The sequence below is a fragment of the Miscanthus floridulus genome, chromosome 8 (assembly GCF_019320115.1).
Source record: "Miscanthus floridulus cultivar M001 chromosome 8, ASM1932011v1, whole genome shotgun sequence".
Taxonomy (NCBI): Eukaryota; Viridiplantae; Streptophyta; class Magnoliopsida; order Poales; family Poaceae; genus Miscanthus; species Miscanthus floridulus.
Genome location: NC_089587.1, coordinates 55,207,627 through 55,226,208, shown reverse-complemented (window position 1 = coordinate 55,226,208; position 18,582 = coordinate 55,207,627). Strand labels below are relative to the sequence as shown.

Sequence of the window (18,582 nt, the reverse complement as noted above, 5' to 3'; positions counted from 1 at the left end):
TGGTTTAATATGCATTTCAAAAGAGGAGTATATCTTGTATTTTGAGTTCCCTAGAGAAAACCAGAGGACCATTTCTAGACAATGGACCATCTAGGGTACCATCCGTTTTCTCTACTAATTTTGCTAGTAGATTATGTAAATAGTAGAAAAACACCTATTCATCTGTGTATAGCATGTAGCAGCATGATGACATTGGTCCTTTTCGTTAGGAATTAAGCCATTTCTCTTGAAATAGTCCTATTATCCTTAAAATGTAATCATACTTGTGAAGAAAACATATTACACTACTCTTATTAGTCTCTTGGTTGTTTTGCTTCTGGCTGGACTCAGGGCTGGGTTGGACGGGTTGAGACCAACCGTGGAGGAGTGAGCAGGACTGCCATGGAGTCGCGGAGGACAGTCAGATCTCTCCTGGCGAGCTTCGTGCTCGCCGCGTTGGCGGCGCAGGCGTTCGTGGCCGTGGTCGAGTCCCGTGGAGAAGCCGAGCCAAGGTACATCACATCTTCTTTCTTGAGCCGTGTTCAATCAGATGCTGTTTCTAACAATATTGAACTTGCATTGCATAACGAGACTTTTCCCTGTGTGTCATTATAAAAGATCGTAATCTTCTATGTGTCCTTGAAAAAATTTAGTGGTCTTCAACTTTTCCGTATCCTTCATGCCACTTCCATCAGTTTGGACGCTAACGCCATCAAACTGCAGGTGTGAAAAGACGAAAATGCCCTTAAGTTCAAATATGTTATTAATTTTTAAGCATCTTAACGACTTCAAATGAAAAAAACTCAAAACTAGAAAGTTGTAGATCTCATCGAGATCTATAATTTTCATATAAAAATTATTTTCATTTAATTCCGTAAAAAAATATGATTTGATATGATTAATATATCTTAGAAAAATCATATTATTTTTTTTGCGAAATTAAATAAAAAAAACTATATGAAAATTATAGATCTCGACGAGATCTATAACTTTCTAGTTTTGAGTTTTTTCATTTGAAGTCGTTAAGATGCTAAAAAAAATTAATAACATATTTGAACTTAAGGGTATTTTCGTCTTTTCACACCTGCAGTTTGATGGCGTTAGAGCCCAAACTGACGGAAGTGGCATGGATGATACGAAAAAATTAAAATAATGACACTGAAGACAGCTGAATTCTTTCGAAGACGACACACAATGAATTACGATCTTTTGTGTGTGTGGGTACCGTTGCACCGCCGCAGGCGAGGACGTTAAGAAGCCGGACTGCGTGCCGGGGATGGACCCGGCGCTCGTTCCCGGGTACCGGCGGCGGCCACGGCATCACGCCCGTGACGCCGTCGCACGGAGGCTCCGGCTCCCCCGGGACGACGCCGTCCCACGGCGGCGGCGGGTACGTGCCGACGCCGTCGCACGGCGGGACGCTGCCTTCCCCGTCCCACGGTGGCTCCGGCTCCTCTCCGACGTTGCCCTCCACCGGCGGCGGCTACGGTGGGTCTCCGTCCACTCCCGGCGGCGGCGCGTACGGTGGGTCTCCGCTCCGTCCACCCCAGCGGTGGTGCCTACGGAGGTTGGTCCCCGTCGCCTGCCCATGGTGGCGCCTACGGGAGCTCTCCGACGCCCGCGTACGGCGACTCCCCCTCGCACGGCGGCATCGGGACCTCGTCGCCTACGCCGTTCGTTCCCCCTCGTACAACTGTGTGGGTCTCCTACGCTGTTCGTCCCCTCGTACAACTGTGTGCTCCAACTCAGGTTATCCGACAGTTCCGCTCTGTGAGCACTGAAATTTGTTTTAAGGACTCATCGTTTTTCTTTTCTCTCCGCTCCCTTCTCTCTCTTATCAGTCCTCCCCATTCTCTACCTTGACTCTCTCTTGCTCTCTCTAAGCTTCCCTCCAACAGATCCATTCCAGCGCTACTCCACTGCTGCTTCTTCCTTCTCCTTCCTACGATTCGATTCTCTATCTCTACCTTCCTCTCCATAGCTTCTCTCTATACGCAAGATTCGATCTGATTTGATCGATTTGCAGGACTACGCAAGCTTAAAATCTGTTCCTCTCTCTCCTCTGTTCAATTCGAGTAGTTTGATTTCTAGCACTACACAAGATTAAGTCTTGCCCCCAACTTCTCTGTCGTCTTTCATCAGGTACACTCTGATCTTATTCCCAATTTCAATCAAGTACATCCCATTCCGTCCCATCCTCCCTCGATTTGCTTCTTTTTTTTTTCTTTTAGTTGCTCGTAGGTACAGTTTTTTATGCGTTTGTGTTTTTTAAGCTTCTAGTTCGTATCATCTCCCAATTTTTTTCTGCTATTTTTTTTTGTTATTCGAGTCGCTCTTAGATGCAGTTGCAGATGCATTTGGATTGTCAATGTCTATCTTGTTCGTTTTAAATTCTTTGAGTCCTAGCTGCAGGTAAAATCCATATTGTGTCGTCACAAATCTGGCTTCTTGTTCGCATCTGAAAGTTCTCACTTTAGCAAGATATTTAATTCATTTTGATTAGATTATTCTTACCTGCTGTTAGATTTTTTTTGTATCTTTTTTTTACCAGATTGTCAGCACAGCCGATTTATCTGGATGCGTAGTTGCTTTAATATACCAAACACATACTCTTTTACTGTATTCAGGTTTCCTCTGGCTCGACTGTGGATGGCTGCTCGGCTCATTCAGCCTGTTCACTGTCGCCTCCCTATCTCTCTCGTATCCCCTTAGATCCATCTCCTGTATCCCCTGGGTTGCGCCGCCACCGGCACCACCTTCCTACGCCACATGACAGTTATTTCTTGGCTAATTATGGCATTTGGATTTATTTGATCTTTTTGTTTGAAAATTTTGTTTCTCCATCAGGCAAGTAAGTGCCCAGTGATGAAAAAATTCCCAATTTAGTGATGAAAAAGTGATATTGTTCTTGTGAGGGACTGGGTACTTCCAGTTTTCTAATGCTGTTTTTCTTACTACAAAACAGGCCCATATGTTTTCTTATGTTGATCTATTTCACCTTGATTCCTTTTCATGCTATTGCAATTTCTGTCTATGGCCCTTACGCTCCAAGAACAAGATCATATGAACGTAGAGGACTAGTTCTGAGGTCACTATTTGTCAAAATTTTTAATGTTTTTTTTTTTCTGTTTTCAACAATACTGATAACTACTTATCTGTTGTGCTAAAGGGACTCAATGTAAATACTTGATTACTAAGTCTAAGAAACACCGCTAATGTAGAAATTGGTAGCCTTAGTTGATTGCATTTAGGGATCTAAGAAATTTGTTCATGTAACCGTTGGCCATGAGTGGTTACCATTCTATGCTTATTATTTTGGCTTTTTGTTTCCTACAGTAGTATCTTCTACCTCTGCTCAGCTAGCTGGTGCTGATCGACACAATGGATTCCTAGTTGCAGTGATAGCATCTTGCTATTCTCAGACCATAATGGAAAAAGATGCTTATGTCTTTTTTGCTCAGTTAGATTAGATATCACTATTCCATTATTCCACTACAAAAAGGTATCGATATTTTAACTGCTGTAGGAAACTAGGATGTGCTCAAAGCTTTCAACTGTGTGTTGCATACTAATCTACACAGCTTAGATCTACTGGGATTATTTGACAATCTATTTATGTACTAATTTGTACTAGTTACTTTTCTGTACTAGTCTATACTATTCTATTAATTACTAGCTGAAAGACATTACACTTATTTTGTAGAGAGGTTCTAAGGTAATGAATACGAGATTAACATGGTTATAAATGTGAGTTTGCAGTGAAGTTATATTTCATCTTACGATGTCTGTTTTGTTCCGGTGAATTTTATGGTAGAAAGAACATATATTTCTTTGCAGGGTCTCTAAATGGTTTAGCTGCGCCACTGCACAACCTTCATAATTAGGTTCAGGTATGAAAAACTTTTACTAGATCCTTATGCAAACAAACAACCAGATTACCTTTTAATCCGTCACAGCTTTCCTTCACAGCTTGTGTGTATTATCTTTGAGTATGTGCAAACAAAAAATATAGGCAATGGACATGACTAAGTGATAGGCTCCAGCCAGTAGCTACTTGATGCCTTTTTCCTGACAAATTGTCAAAGACTGGGTCCATATTTATGCACTGGTTGCTCAACATACATAAATGTCCTCTCAGGTGTGATGTACTATCAGCATGTCCAGTTTTCTTGCCTTGTTTGTATTTGTAAGCATCAACTTTTGGGAATTTGTTTAGTGTGCTTCGGTTAAGTTTTAGCTGCTTCCCAATTGATTGTGTGACAAGTAATCAGTATCTTGAATTTCTGATGGAGCAAAAAAAAGTCCATGTGTATTCTGAATTGTAAAATATAGGAAGATTGGTGTTCAAGTGGTTGCAGTGTGCAGTCCATTTTGGCTAGTGTTTTGTTTTGGTTGCCTCTACAATTTGTGATATTTTAGTATGATCCAATTCAATAATCAACTAGGGAAGGTAACTTCATTGGCTCTAGGGACTCTACACATGTAGATAAAGATCCTACAGCTACTACTGTAGTTTGAGATGCCCATGTGTTAATCTGAAACGATCCCAGCTGAATCACAGTATAATTTTGGCAATTTTTAAGGGAGTGCTGCTCCCTATTGAGGTTTGATTATTTGATCTTGCACTTGTTCCATCATCGTGGCACATCACTGTATTTTGCAATAAAAGTTTATGTGTACCGGGTTACTTTGCACCTGGTACATACTGGATAAAAAGGCTTGAACTTTTGTGGTTACAACTCATTGCTAGTTGCCAAGTTTGAATTTTTAAATAATGGCCACAATCCAACAACGACTGCTTATATCACGTTTGCCTGAATCACTATGCTGTTGAAAGATCAGATTTGTGCCTAAATTAGATCATTCATGTTTATAGCTTCAAAGTATCGTTGCCATACTGTTATAAAGTTCTTTTGTGACCAAACTTTTAAGTCCACAGCTTCTATTAGCACTGTTGTTTGGTAGAGTCATCTAACAGATACTTTACTCTCATCCTGTGATAATTTTATCTAGTGATTTGTTTGCTAATTTTGGCTAAGAGATAAGATGGCGATTAGGCTGCATTTATCTGTTTGAGAATTTTCAATACGGACATAGTTTATAAGCTATCCAATAAACTTTACACTAGCTCAATGATTTCAATTGTTATTGTGATTGAAATTACTCCATTTTACTGCTGGACCTGCTAGCAATAGTTTCTAGTTGACTATATATACAACTTCACTTAGTATCAACATTCGATGGATCAGAATTTTGCTTTTGATGGCATCCTTACCATATCGTTTCCATGATTCTGCAGTTCTTTCTCGGACAATCATGCTTCAACACCATTGGCGTCAGTCTGAGCCAATTCATCTGCATAGGGAGGTATTCTGTTGTATCCTTGCATGTCCTAGGCCACATGAAGATAATGCCTGTTCTGTCCCTTTGGTTTCTCTTCTTTGGCAAGGCCTGAATCTTGAGGTCATCATCTGCTAAAACAGGTAGCAAAGAGCGGCGCATCAAGGACGTGTTGATGGTGAGGTCTGCAAGTCTCAAGGGAAGTTCAGAAGAAAAGGACAGTACGGGGAAATAAACTTGCAATAAGATGAGAGACTACTATGCCCTGTGGTTAAATTTTTGGTTACTGTCAAAAGTGGAAAAGACTGTGTGTTTGCCGCAGAAGCTGAGCTCTTCCCGTTTAGAAACATAGCAGTTATGTAGTTACTAAACATGTATACGGTTTGATTCCATTTTTGCACTCTGAATCTTTGCCCTGTTCGTTCGTTTGGGCTTGTATAGCTTATAAGCCGTACTAATGAATATTATTTTTCTTTTATACCAAATCAACCAATAGTATTTTCATGGTTTATCAGCCAAACAAACCCAAACGAACAGTGTGCTTATCATTTGTAGCGAGTGGGGATGACAGGGGTTACAAGATTTGAAGACTGCTTTATCAAATATAAATGTAATTGTTTCATCAAAAAGTGCAATTGTTTGCAAAACATTAAACATTGTCCTTGGTACGCGTGTGTTTGTTGCGATCTAATCTACGTGTTCTAGTTTATAGGTCGTTTTGACCTTTGTAGAACCACAATTTTTATTATGTACCCCGTCATATCTAAATAATACTATGGTAAGCATCGTTATTCACACATTGTACTGTTATATGAATTGTTTTGTAGACTACGGCATTTGATTTTAAAAAAAAATCTATTTCTTATTGAATCAGCTTTATTATGTAGCTATTTTTTCCTAACATTATACTCTCTCTCATCAAGAAAGAATATAATTCTAGCATAGTATTATATTTTTAGTATCTTAAGTTTAGTCAATTATATATAAAAAAATAAAAATAGTAATGACATCGAATAAGTATCATTAGATTTGTCATGAGATATATTTTCATGATATATTTATTTAGTGTTTAAATATTAATATTTTTATCTGTATATTTGGTTAAATTTTAGATCTTTTTAACCGATAATGCACCCAAGTTATTCATTTTTTGGAGGTAGTATTCCCTCCGTCCACATAAGAACGCAATTATCACATTTTGAGGAATCAAAGAGTTTAAATTTTGATTAAAATTATATGAAAAAGTACTAAAATCCATGAGACAAAATAAATACTATTAGATTACATTTGTTCGCTTGATCGTATCACTCATGCTTTTTAACCATGATATAGTGTTTTTCTATCATAATAAAACAACAGCAGCTGGCTCATAAGTCACAATAAAACAAACAGTGTGTTAGGTATAGAATAGATTTTTATATTTGAAGACATAAATATTAATACTATTTACATTAAATTTTATCAAACTCGAACCAGTTTGGCTCAAGAGTTCTCATTCTACTTTTGCTTTTTTTTTTTTTTGTCTTGGTTGTGGGTTACACTAGTGAAGCACGGCTGCAGCCCCTGTCACATCAATTAATTGAATATCAGGCATGTAACCGGGATATGCAGATCTATACGGTCTTGCCGCTGTCAAAAAAAAAACTACTCTGCAGATAAAACATGGCACAAGTATGCTGTTCCCTACGTCCTAAATTATAAGTCATTTCAAAAATATTAGAGAGTCAAAATATCTCAAGTTTAATCAAATTTATACGATAAGATAATAACATTTATGATACCAACTAAGTATCATTACGTCATTCATTAATTATATTTTTATAGTATATCTATTTGATGTCATAAATTTTTGTAATACTTTTTTATAATTTTGGTCAAACTTAAGATGCTTTGACTCTCCAAAATTCTTATAATGACTTATAATTTGAGATGGAGAGAGTATTTGACTGTCGATTTTTTTTTGGCTCTTTTTTTTAAAGTTTTTCACAAATATGCCCCTGGAGGTATGTTTTCAAAATCTAGACCCTAAGATTGGCGTCATCGTTGATGGCGTCGAGATTACACGTCTCAGCGTCAAAGGGTTTGGCGTCTAGGTCGGGTGCCACGTCGACATCAAAGTAGAGCCAAGGGGTGACACGGCAGCCAACTCGGCGCCATGGATTTTGACGCCATAGATCTTGGACGTCGAGCTTGGCGCTAAAGATCCTGGCACCGAGCCGGCCTTACAGGTGGGTTCGTTTCCTCTCTCTTCCTTCCTTCCTTATCCTCTCTTCCTTTCTCTCCCACTCTCTCTCGCGCCCGACACCTCCCGTCGCCGGCGCTGCTCGTCCTCGCCGTCCCCCGCCGACCACCGTCGCCGCTCTCGGGCAGGCCGTGCGGCCCCACCCTGCCGACCGGTTCGCGCCCCAGTCCCGCGTAGGCCGGCATGACCGCGCTCCCACTCCCCCATCCCCAGGCGTCGCGCGCTGACCGCCCCGTCGCCTCAGCTGTCCTGCCGCCCCAGCTGCCTCGCTGTGGTCGCTGCGCCCCGCCCACCCCGGCCTCCCGCTGTGGCCGCCGCGCCCCGACCATGCCGGCCGGCCTCCCCGCTACGGTGGCCTAACTGCCTCGCCCGGTAGGGCGGTAACTGGGGTGCCGTTTGTCGGCCTCCTGTGGCCGCCCGCCCCTACCCGCTTGGCCACTCCTGGTTGTCGGCCAAGTGCACGCATGGGCGCACGACAGCTTCCCTCGCCAGCCAGTCTCTGCCTCTTGTCGACCGGCTGCGCCTCCCCTACACTTGAGGTACATTAGTTTTTTTAATTTAGTTATTTAATAGGGGTTATTAGTTGGTTAGTGTGGTAGTGATTTAGATAGGTAGAAAGATATTTAAATTGATAGGTTGATTGATGGATACTTTACATAGTTAGATATATAGTTAGTTACATAGTTATATAGTTAGTAAGATAGTTAGTTAAATAGTTATATACTTAGTTACATAGTTAGTTAGATAGTTACTTGACATAGTTAGTAGTACTTCGTAGTTAGTAGTGAATTGATAGTATTTATTTAGTTAGTTATTACATACTAGAGACCTTGTACTTAGTATGCTTCATTTATATTGGACTAAAGGAATTGTGCGTCCTTATGTGTATAAAATAGATAGACAACCTAGTGAGCATATATCATGGAGGCACCGTGGAAAGAGATTGCTATGGATATATTGAGTTTGTTGACATGCAAAGCGTGCCTGTGTTATTCAATGAGAAGCCTTCATTTTGTGATTTGGTTGCAAGGGCTTGGGAGGAGCTACATTGCCTATGATGATGATGGCATCACAGTTGAGGGTGTACTTCACCTAGGTTTCCCTCCCAACATCCTTAGGAAGATGATCCCAATTGGGTGTGTAGACTAATGGGAGAACTATGTGAGATCGGCTATGAAGTGCCAGTTCCAAAGTTTGGACGTGGTTGTGCATCGGGTGTTAGTTGATCCCATCCCTCATGGGGTTTTCCCACCAATGGGTCAGCAGGCACACTTCGACCCTCCCGTTCCGGGAACCTGATATGGATGTGGAGGTTGCACTATACGGTTCCCGATGCTCAATCTGCCCCAATGAGCTAGTTGGAGATGTTTGTTAGACTCATGATGTTGTGGTAGATCCTCCTCATGAGATCCCTTTGACACATAATCATCCGAGTAAGTGTCTTATCCGCATGGTTATTAGGAGCCTACCCCCTTCCTTACATCCATTTTTTCATTCTTTCCTCATTTTTTCTACTTATGTTGCTAGGAGACATTCCTAATAATATGGATGTCCCCCTGTTGCTGCGCAAGTGCACTGTGGAGATGGATTCCATAGCTCCAATAGTGTTGAAATTATGAATGATTCGGAGCCATATGAGATGGCAAGGGTTCTTGATTCTGATGATAATCGCCCTGTTGGAGAGCTGACAGAGAGTGATGTTGAGATGCTGAGACGTATCTTTCCCGGCCGCCATGATCCAAGAGTTCACGAGTTCAGCGATCTTGCTTATTCTGATCAGGCGTGTGTAGAAGGACGTTATGATGAGCTCCTAGAAGCTCCTGAGGCTAGCCCTAACATGGTAAATGAGAAGGGTAGGGTATTCAAGGACCTCCCTGCATTGAAGAGGTGGTTACAGGCATTTGCAGTGATACAAAAGAGACCTTACAACGTCTTGTATTCATATGCGGAGCGCTGTTACACAGTTGTGTATGACAAAGAACGCTACCCATGGAGGGTTTGTGCAAGAAAGCAAAAGCTCACCGAAAAGTGGAGGATCATAAAAGTTGTTGGGCTACATAATTATGCTGACCATGTGCTGACACTGAAGCATCGACAATTGACATCTACCCTCATTGCCTAAGAGGTTGATGGGAATATTGCAGGGAGAACCCAATATGAAGGTTAGGACAATTATTAGGACCGTTGAGGCGTTGTATGGAGATTATGTGGTAACTTATGGTAAAGCTGGAAGGGCTAAGTAGTGAGCGTGGAAGATGATATATGGGGACTGGGAGGATGGGTATGAGCAGCTACAAGTACTTTTCAATGCAATCAAAGTGGTGAATCCAGGCATGAATTATGAGTACATTCCAAAATCAAATGCATGGAAGGATGAGAGGCAGATATTCTTCCGTGCTTTCTGGTGCTTCCCTCAGTGTGTCGAGGCCTTTAGGCACTATCGTCCTGTCTTCTCCATTGATGGTACGCTCTTGATTGGCAAATACCAGGGCACACTTCTTATAGCCATATCCTGTAACGCGAACAACAAGTTGGTTCCTTTTGCATTTACTTTGGTTGATAAGGAGAACAATGATAGTTGGGGATGGTTTTTAGGCTAGTCCGGATACATGTGGTTGGGTCTGACAGGAAGGTTGGCGTCATATCTGAAGGCATCAGGGCATACTTAATGTCGTGCGAGAGCAGATTGAGGGGTATGCACCTTTGTGCCATCGTTGGTGTACTCGACATCTTGCTGAGAATCTACTCCGGAAGGATGGTGTGAAGGATAACTTTGATATGTTCTAGGAGGCTACTTGATGGCTCGAGGACAAGTACTTTTAGAAAAAGTTGGAGCAGGTCAGAACCGCATCAAATGTAGAAGGTAGACAATGGCTCACATGTTTGATGAGGGATTTAGAGAAATGGACAAGAGCTCACGACATCGGTGGATGGAGGTATGAGTTTCAGTGCAGCAATATGGCAGAGTCATTCAATAAGTTGCTATTGGGGATACGTGGTTTAGTAAATTTTCTTCTACAAAAGAAAACAAAACTTGTTGCTATCTATTGAGAAGTAAATGTAGGAGTTTTACTTAGAAGCTAGCTTTATTAAAACAAGCTTTGTTTGAAATTTTATAAGAAAAAAACAAGCTTTGTTTATAATTTTAGAAGAAAAAAAGTTTCTGATTGTAGTTAGTTCATTACTTAATGTTTATGTTTGGTTGTGGAGGAGGCAACACACCACCACAATCTTATTGAGAACTTTGTTGCAGTGCAATACCCTCAAATGCTCAGTTGAAGATATTGAGCGCTTTCGTCCGAGAGTCAGGGACGATGACACGTGTAGCTTCCTAGACGTAAGATTCAAAATATTCTTTTAAATATATTATTAATATGTGAAATTCTTTCAGTTAACAAAATTTTGTACAACAGAGGCTGTCACGTCGGCTACGCCATGCGGCTGCTCGTTGTGGTTGCAGGACAGCCACAACGCAAGACATGCATGTTCCTTCCGCAGGTAGAGGAGGCTTAGATTCGTCTAGCCAAGCTCCTACAGGGTCCATAGGAATTGCGCACGAGGATGAGGACAAGGACGATGATAAGGTGGACCAGAGGCACGAGGAGCTTGGCCTGTCTCAGCTCTAGGATGCTCCCTTGACTCAGCTTACACAGCCTTCAGGCACTAGGCGACGCTGTCCACCGAACCCTTACACTTCAGGCACCGACGCTCTTGGTCACAAGGGTAAGGGTAAGACTAGGAGGCAATGAGGGTTTGTGGTAGATGTTATTTTGTACTATGAACTACTATGGACTGTGTGGACTATTAATATGCTCATGTATATGGTTTCAGATGAATGTGGTATATATTTGTATGTTTAAACATGCTGTATTGAGGTTAAATATTCATCTCATATTTGTGTATAGATTGCATCAAAAAATAGTGGAAATTTTGCCAAAATTTTTTGCCTAAAGTACGTATTAATTAGCACCATTAGTTTTTCCAGGTTCATTAAGTAATCAATTTGTTTTTTGTTATGAGTATGCATGTATGCCTCTCGGCCTACCGCATTGGTTGAGATTATCTTTTCTTTCATGCAAAAGAACCAAACATGATTATGTACCACATTGGTTGAGATTTTCTTTTCTTTCCTTCTATTTTATGCAAAATAACTGAACACGATTGAAGTCTGAAATCAAATAGGCTTTTCAGTCATGTCACCGTCGAATAGACTTTTCAGTGACCTTTGAAATAGTGATTGAAGTCTGAAATCGAATATGCTTTTCAGTCATGGAATCTAAGCTCTCCAGTGTCCTACGATGTAGGCTTTTCAGTGATTCTGAGTAGACTTTCTAGGAGCATTTATAGCACAATCAACGGCTAGCAAACCTGCCTCTGTCTATATATATGCGTTCTAGGATGCATTGCTAACCAAAAGGAAAACCAAACTAGTATTCGGTTTCATTGGAGTAGGAATGTTTGGAGGGTCATCTAGAGGAAAGGGTTTTGGGAGTGGGAGAGGAAAGGGGGAGGGGGGACGAAGGGAACTCCCATTGTGTGGGAGGGGTCTCTTGGGCCTGATTTCTTTGAGGAACCAGTGTATCAGTTTCCCCCGAGAGAAAGAGTGATTTTACTAAAGAGTGCCCTCTCAGAGGATATGATAACAAGAAGGAAGATTGGCCGAAGGAAGATTGACCAAAATGCATGCATGGTGAGGACTGCTTAGTGTAGATGTTCACCGAGGGGATCGATGAAGGTCGTCGCTTCTTTAAATGACCGCAAGCATGGGTAATTGCTATTACATTTCGTTTGTTAAATATGTTTCTTGAATACCCTTACAACTCACAGGACATACTTATTGTAGTCTCCCGAGTTGAAAGAAAACTGTGGGTTCACTAGGTGGGTCGATCCTCGACCAATTTATCCACATCAGGAGTACTCTACTACCTGCAGGACTAAATCTTCGATCTACAAAGGAAAGTTAGCAGCAGGTATAAGGAAGATGAAGACGACAACAACAACAATGGTGCAAGTTCACAGGAGGCACTCTGCAATGATCCATATTGCACCTGCCCTAATTATAAGAATAAGGGGCCTCCGCCATCACCCCCGCCACCACCACCACCAACAATGGGAGCCTACTGTAGAGAAGGTGCAATACAATTTGCTATGTGGCCACACTACTAGGACGACCCTATCTTATTCACATGGCACATCCATGTATTTGTTGTTTAGTTTAATTACCTAAGGCATGTTAGGTTTAGTCGAAGGAACTATGTACCCTTGTTTGGTACATGTTCTCACATGCCATTTTGTGTACTTGTTGTTCGCTTCAATTACCTAAGGCATGTTTGGTTTAGTTCAGGACCTCTGTACCCTAGTTCGGTATATGTTCTCACATATCATTTCATGTGTTGTGTGTGTTAAATTATATAATGTCTTACTTCGTTAGGTTTTGTTTGTAGCGCGTGATCACATTTCACTACGTCCACAATATTAAACTGAATATTATGACCACAAATAATAAAACAACTACATAATGAAAAGTCCAATACTATGACATATTAAACAACACAATAATACTAGAAGTACGTACCGACAAACTAAATAACGCAGTACATGACCTAAGCATGCATATACTTAAAGTGCATTACATGACAACACAATAAAAAGTCCAACAGTAGACAACATTGTTCATGAATAAACCATAGAACTAGCAAGTAATGGAGACTACTGAGTGCAACGAGGCCACTTTTCCTTCCTTAGGGCATCGAGATTCTCCCCTATCGTTGCTTTCGCTCGGCGTGCACGCTCAAGCTTCTTCTCCCTCTCCTCCCTGTATGCAGCAACACGCCTCCTTTCCTCCTCTTCCTTGTGCTCATTTTCTGCAACCTCCTCTCTGTGTCTCTTCTCCATCATCTCCTTATCCTCTGCCTCCCACCGCAACAGTTCTGCATCCATTCCTTGTCTTCAGGCTCGATCTCAGTGTCGATCCACTGCTCAAAATCACAGAGCGATGGAGGGGTCTACAACAAATGTAATTGTTACAAAACAAAAAAATCATGCAAGATGTCATATGACACAAAATAATTATTACACAACATCAATTCATCACCATCTTGTTAATGAAGCGTTGACGAAGTGTAGGCTCAAACGCAAAATGGAACACATCCAATACCTCTGCCTATACGTGTCCTCTTCATCAGACTTGGCTACCTTGTAAGGATCGCCGCAAAAGCACATGGGCAATGGAACACCACTAGGCAGAGGCAATGGATCGAAGGCATTTCCGGTCATCCGGCCATAACTACAATTTAGCCATTTTCGTTCTAAGAACCGAAAGCAATTAATATTAAACCCTACAACTAGGGTTTCCCATTTGATCTACAACAATGAACCCATAACATAACAACATGCGCTGAGGTACCTTGGTTTGCTAGCTTTTCCACGCCTTGGCATCCTACGATTGTATAATATAAATATTAAAATTGCATAAAATCCTAAGTAATGATGATTCTTAAGTTAGAAAATCCGACTAATATATACCGAATCGATGTGAAAAAACTAGGAGGGAGCGAGGATACCTTGCTCTCAAAGATCTATGAATCAAATCAAAGTTTTCAAGGTCCAATATGTCAATTCATGAAGTAGGACAAAGTGGGGAGAGAAAAAACCTGAGAGGAGAAAGAAGGGGAAGAAGGCTCGGACAGGAAGGTTGGGCGCTAGGTTAAAACACCACCTCAGCGTCATAGATCTTGGCGCCGAGAATGGCGCCAATAACCAAGGCGCCAAGCTCAGCGCCAATAACCCCGGCGCCGTGCTGCCTGCCAGGTCAGCGTCCACGCCATCAATGTGGCCTCGACCTAGGCACCAAACCCTTTGGCATCGAGACTTGTAAGCTTGGTGCCACCAACGATGGCGCCGAGCTAAGGGTCTAGATTTTAAAAGCATACCTCTAGGGGCATATTTATAAAAAACTTTCAAAAAAGGGCAAAAAAAAACAAGAGACACGGTATTTGACTGCACCTTAGGGGCATGGCCCCTACTCACTAGTAGTACCTTTGATGAAGACCATAAAGCGCCAACCATGCATTGTTGGGTTTGAGGACACAGGTTTTTATTGTGTTACACTATACAATGGTCAGTGAGACGAGAAGGTGAGTGGAACTTTGTAGTTTCGTTCCTTATTGATTCCAATTAAATTAAACAATATCTTTCTTTTTATATTTGGTTACTGTTGTTGATGATAGTTTTGATTTTCTTAGGAATGGGAAATCTATTCTGGATTTGATCAATTGTCTCTACGAGGAAGAAGATGAACCTCCTTTTGTTGTTCCATGTTCAACTTGCCTAGATATGCATCAGCTTAAGAAATAGAAGAACTGCTTTGATTAAGGTCCTGTTCGGTTTCATTTAGTCCCTGGACTAAACTTTAGTCGAGGGTCTAAACTTTAGTCCTAGCTTGTTTGGTTTAAGTGACTAACCCAGACTAAAACTGTTGAAAGAAAGACCAAAATGCCCCAATTAATTGTCCAGAATCTTTTTCGGCCGGCGGGTAGAGGGCAATAATGAGGGGCAGCCCCTGTCAAAATAGGCTTTTAGTCCCTTCTAGTCACCCCTTTGGACTTGTTTAGCAAAAAAAGTGACTAAAAGGGATTAAGCGAGGTGACTAACTCAAACCAAATAGGCTCTAATCTATGTCCACTAGAAATCATGCGCGGCATTGCCGCGCGGATGACCCTGTGTCGGGCGAGCACCAGCCTGCGATACTTCAGCCAGCCGCTGCAGGCGAATAGGACCAGATTCCGTACACATTGTGTATAGCCTGGTTGAGGAAATCATTATCAAGAAAGAATAATGGCTATATCAACTTGAATAGAGAAAATGAAGTTCAGGATACGTGGTAGGCCTAGATAGTATAGCGATTCAGAAGAACTCGTGATAACCAAAGAAGACATGTCAACATCTCATTGATCTGATTTTGTGTATATTGCAGTATATACGACGGACACCACGGGGCCCCACATGGAGATACACAAAGGTGCTAGAACTCCTGTATATAATGACTGCAGCATGCAATAGCTATATAACCCTTTTGTTCCAAGTTTGTCTTCTATTTCCATGTTCCTGCTTGTTGAATAGTCGCTGCAAGTGTATAACAGGGAAAAACAATCAGAATATGTTTTTTTGGCTGTATGCCTATACCGAGTTTCGATTATGGGCAGTATACTTTAGGTTTACTCAATCAGAACTATGAAGATTGGAGAATAGGATAAGCGTGATACATTTGTCTCATGTGGAAGGGAACTTTGCTAATATCATGTGGAACCGAAAGTGATGATGGAGCTTAAGCTATAACCTGGTCCAGCTAGAGATGCTTTTTTATTACTTATTTACCTTTTTATTTTTCACTTATTGGTTTAGAAAATTAGAAGGTTTCAAATAAAGATGAGTTGAGTTCCAAATGTGCCCAGTAGCAACTCCATCTATGGGATACAATTCAATATAGCAATGCATCAATAATTTTAAGTGCTGATGGTCATATAAAAGTTTTGTAAGATCATAGTTTTATAAGACAAAAATATTTTTTGAAACTAAGCATACCTCATAGATATTGTCATAAAAACTGAGGCCATGCATAAGTATGCATCACTAAGTTTCTTTCAGTGGCACAGCACAAAAATCTCTTGTATAACCTTTAATGAATGATGAAGAGCTAGAGTACTTGAAGGGTGATGCATTAAACTTGACTGCCTAAGAATGGGGAGACTGTCTAGGAGGTAATGAATGCTTGTGTCATGGTTGTGTCGCAGGCAACATAAGCATCCATTCCATAGCATACTGAATTATTGATATAGGTCCTTGACTGAAGCCATACAATCTACTACATGGCACTGCTAAATAGTACCACATTGTCCTCATTGACTGAAGCTATACATACATACAGTACTACAAGACATTGCTAATGCACGATCATGATTGAAGCACCCACTGATTGAAGGCATACAACTACTGCGTGTAGTGGCTCCTACACCATACGACTATCTCTACGCTTTGTGCATCTAAAAGAACTTCACAGCAGCTGGGCTTGCAAACAAAGAATATTAAACAAATAGGAATTCCATCTTAATTTCACAAATTTTAGACAAGCAGTCATCAAGCATGTATTTTATCAGTGAAAAAAATCTATGATAGCTGGCATCTTGCCATATCTAATCCTATTGATTTCTGTAATATTTTGGTAAGAGGCTATGTGCATGCAAATAATTTCACAAACAGCCGGGCTTGGTAACAAAAAATATGAAGCAAATATGAATTTCCATCTCATTCTAATTCTAAAACAATGTCTTAGGGATGAAAAGTCAACAATAGCTTAAGACTGCTCATGCTCAAAGCTTATGTTTCTGCTTTGCGAGATCAGTTTGTTTTAGACATCTTCAAATTAACAATTCATGAGAGACGCACAAGCATCATAGTGAATATCAAAGAGGACCGGCTAGAAGCAGTACTGCAAAAGAAGGTCTCAAACATAGCCCGGATAAGCATCGATTCATGGTTGTTTACCTCATTGCCTCATGGGCATTCCGTCGAACACCACCTGTGCGCTATTGATGTCACATCCGGTCCAGCGTTGGTGAGTGCTGCCGGGGCAGTGAACGCCAATTTAGGTGGACGGGATGCCGTTGCTGCCGTCCCCTTCGGCTTGGGGGCCGCCGGGCATGGCCAGCCGCCTAGCCTGCACGCCCCTTTCCGTGGCTTCACCTGGACTGCCGTTATCTGCAGCTCGCGACGCGTGGTGGTGCTGGCAAGCGGGCGCTAAGGAGGATCGGGGGCGTTTGATCCCCGCAGCGGCGTCACGTGCTGCGAAGAAAAGCTCGGCTCGCCCCCGCACCGCTCCAACGATGGACCGCGCTCACATCGTCGAGGGCGCACCTGTGACGCGGTGCCCGTGCTGGTAGTCCATGGCCACAGCTGTGCGCCTCGCCGGTGCGGAGGCCGCGGCTTCCGCCGGCGCGGAGGACAGAACGTACGCCAGCACTGTTGCGGGTGCGTCGGTAGCCGGAGCGACGTGCACGTCACGTGCTGCGAAGAAAAGCTCGGCTCGCCCCCGCACCGCTCCAACAGTGGACCGCGCTCACGTCGTCGAGGGCGCACCCGTGACGCGGTGCCCGTGCTGGTAGTCCACGGCCGCAGCTGCGCGCCTCGCTAGTGCGGAGGCCGCGGCTTCTGCCGGCGCGGAGGACAGAACGTACGCCAGCACCGCTGCGGGTGCGTCGGCAGCCGGAGCGACGTGCGCGGGGGTCGCCGTGGCCGCTGGGGCCCCCACCCACGACGGGAACGCCGCGCCCCCGCCCGCGCCGAAGGAGGAGGGAGGTGCGGGAGTCGAAGGCGAGGGGAGCGGCCAAACAATCGGCCTGCGACAAAGGTTCACGATGGCTCCGGTTGACGATAAAGCGGGCGAGGAACCTGATCGATCCGCAATCGGACGGACGAGATCGCTTGCTTGCCCGATCCAACGGTTAACGGGTTTGCGGGCGACGTGGCACGATGGTTTGCCCGCTTTTGGGAGGATTCCTATAGATAGATACCAAGTAGCGTGACATTTTTCTTGATGTACTAGTGTTACTCTATTACTCCCTCTGTCTCTAAATATTTGTCGTTTTCGCTTATTGAGAAATAACTTTGATTAAATATATATTAATATTTATAGTACATAATTAGTATCATTGAAAAGATATTTAAATCTAGTTTTTAATAAATTTATTTGGAGATATAATTTTTACACGTATTTTCTATAAATTGAGTTAAAATTATGGCACGTATATCAACGACGACAGTTATTTAGGGACGGAGGGAGTATTTCTAACACGTCAAAGTCTAATACTTGTACCTCTGTAGGACAGGACTGTCACATACTAGTAGGGGCTGATTGGTTACCCGAACAGGCCATCCTTGCACCCTTTGCCTGCTTCAACTCATTCATCTATCGTGTTTGGTTCGCCACCTCGCACGTTTTGCCTGCTTCGTTTCATTCCGCTGCC

General features: G+C 42.4%; 1 pseudogene; it reads left to right on the top strand.

Annotated features, from left to right (window-relative positions):
* Positions 1–381: 381 nt before the first annotated feature.
* LOC136476420 (leucine-rich repeat extensin-like protein 5) lies at positions 382–5,804 on the top strand (annotated as a pseudogene).
* Positions 5,805–18,582: the final 12,778 nt, after the last annotated feature.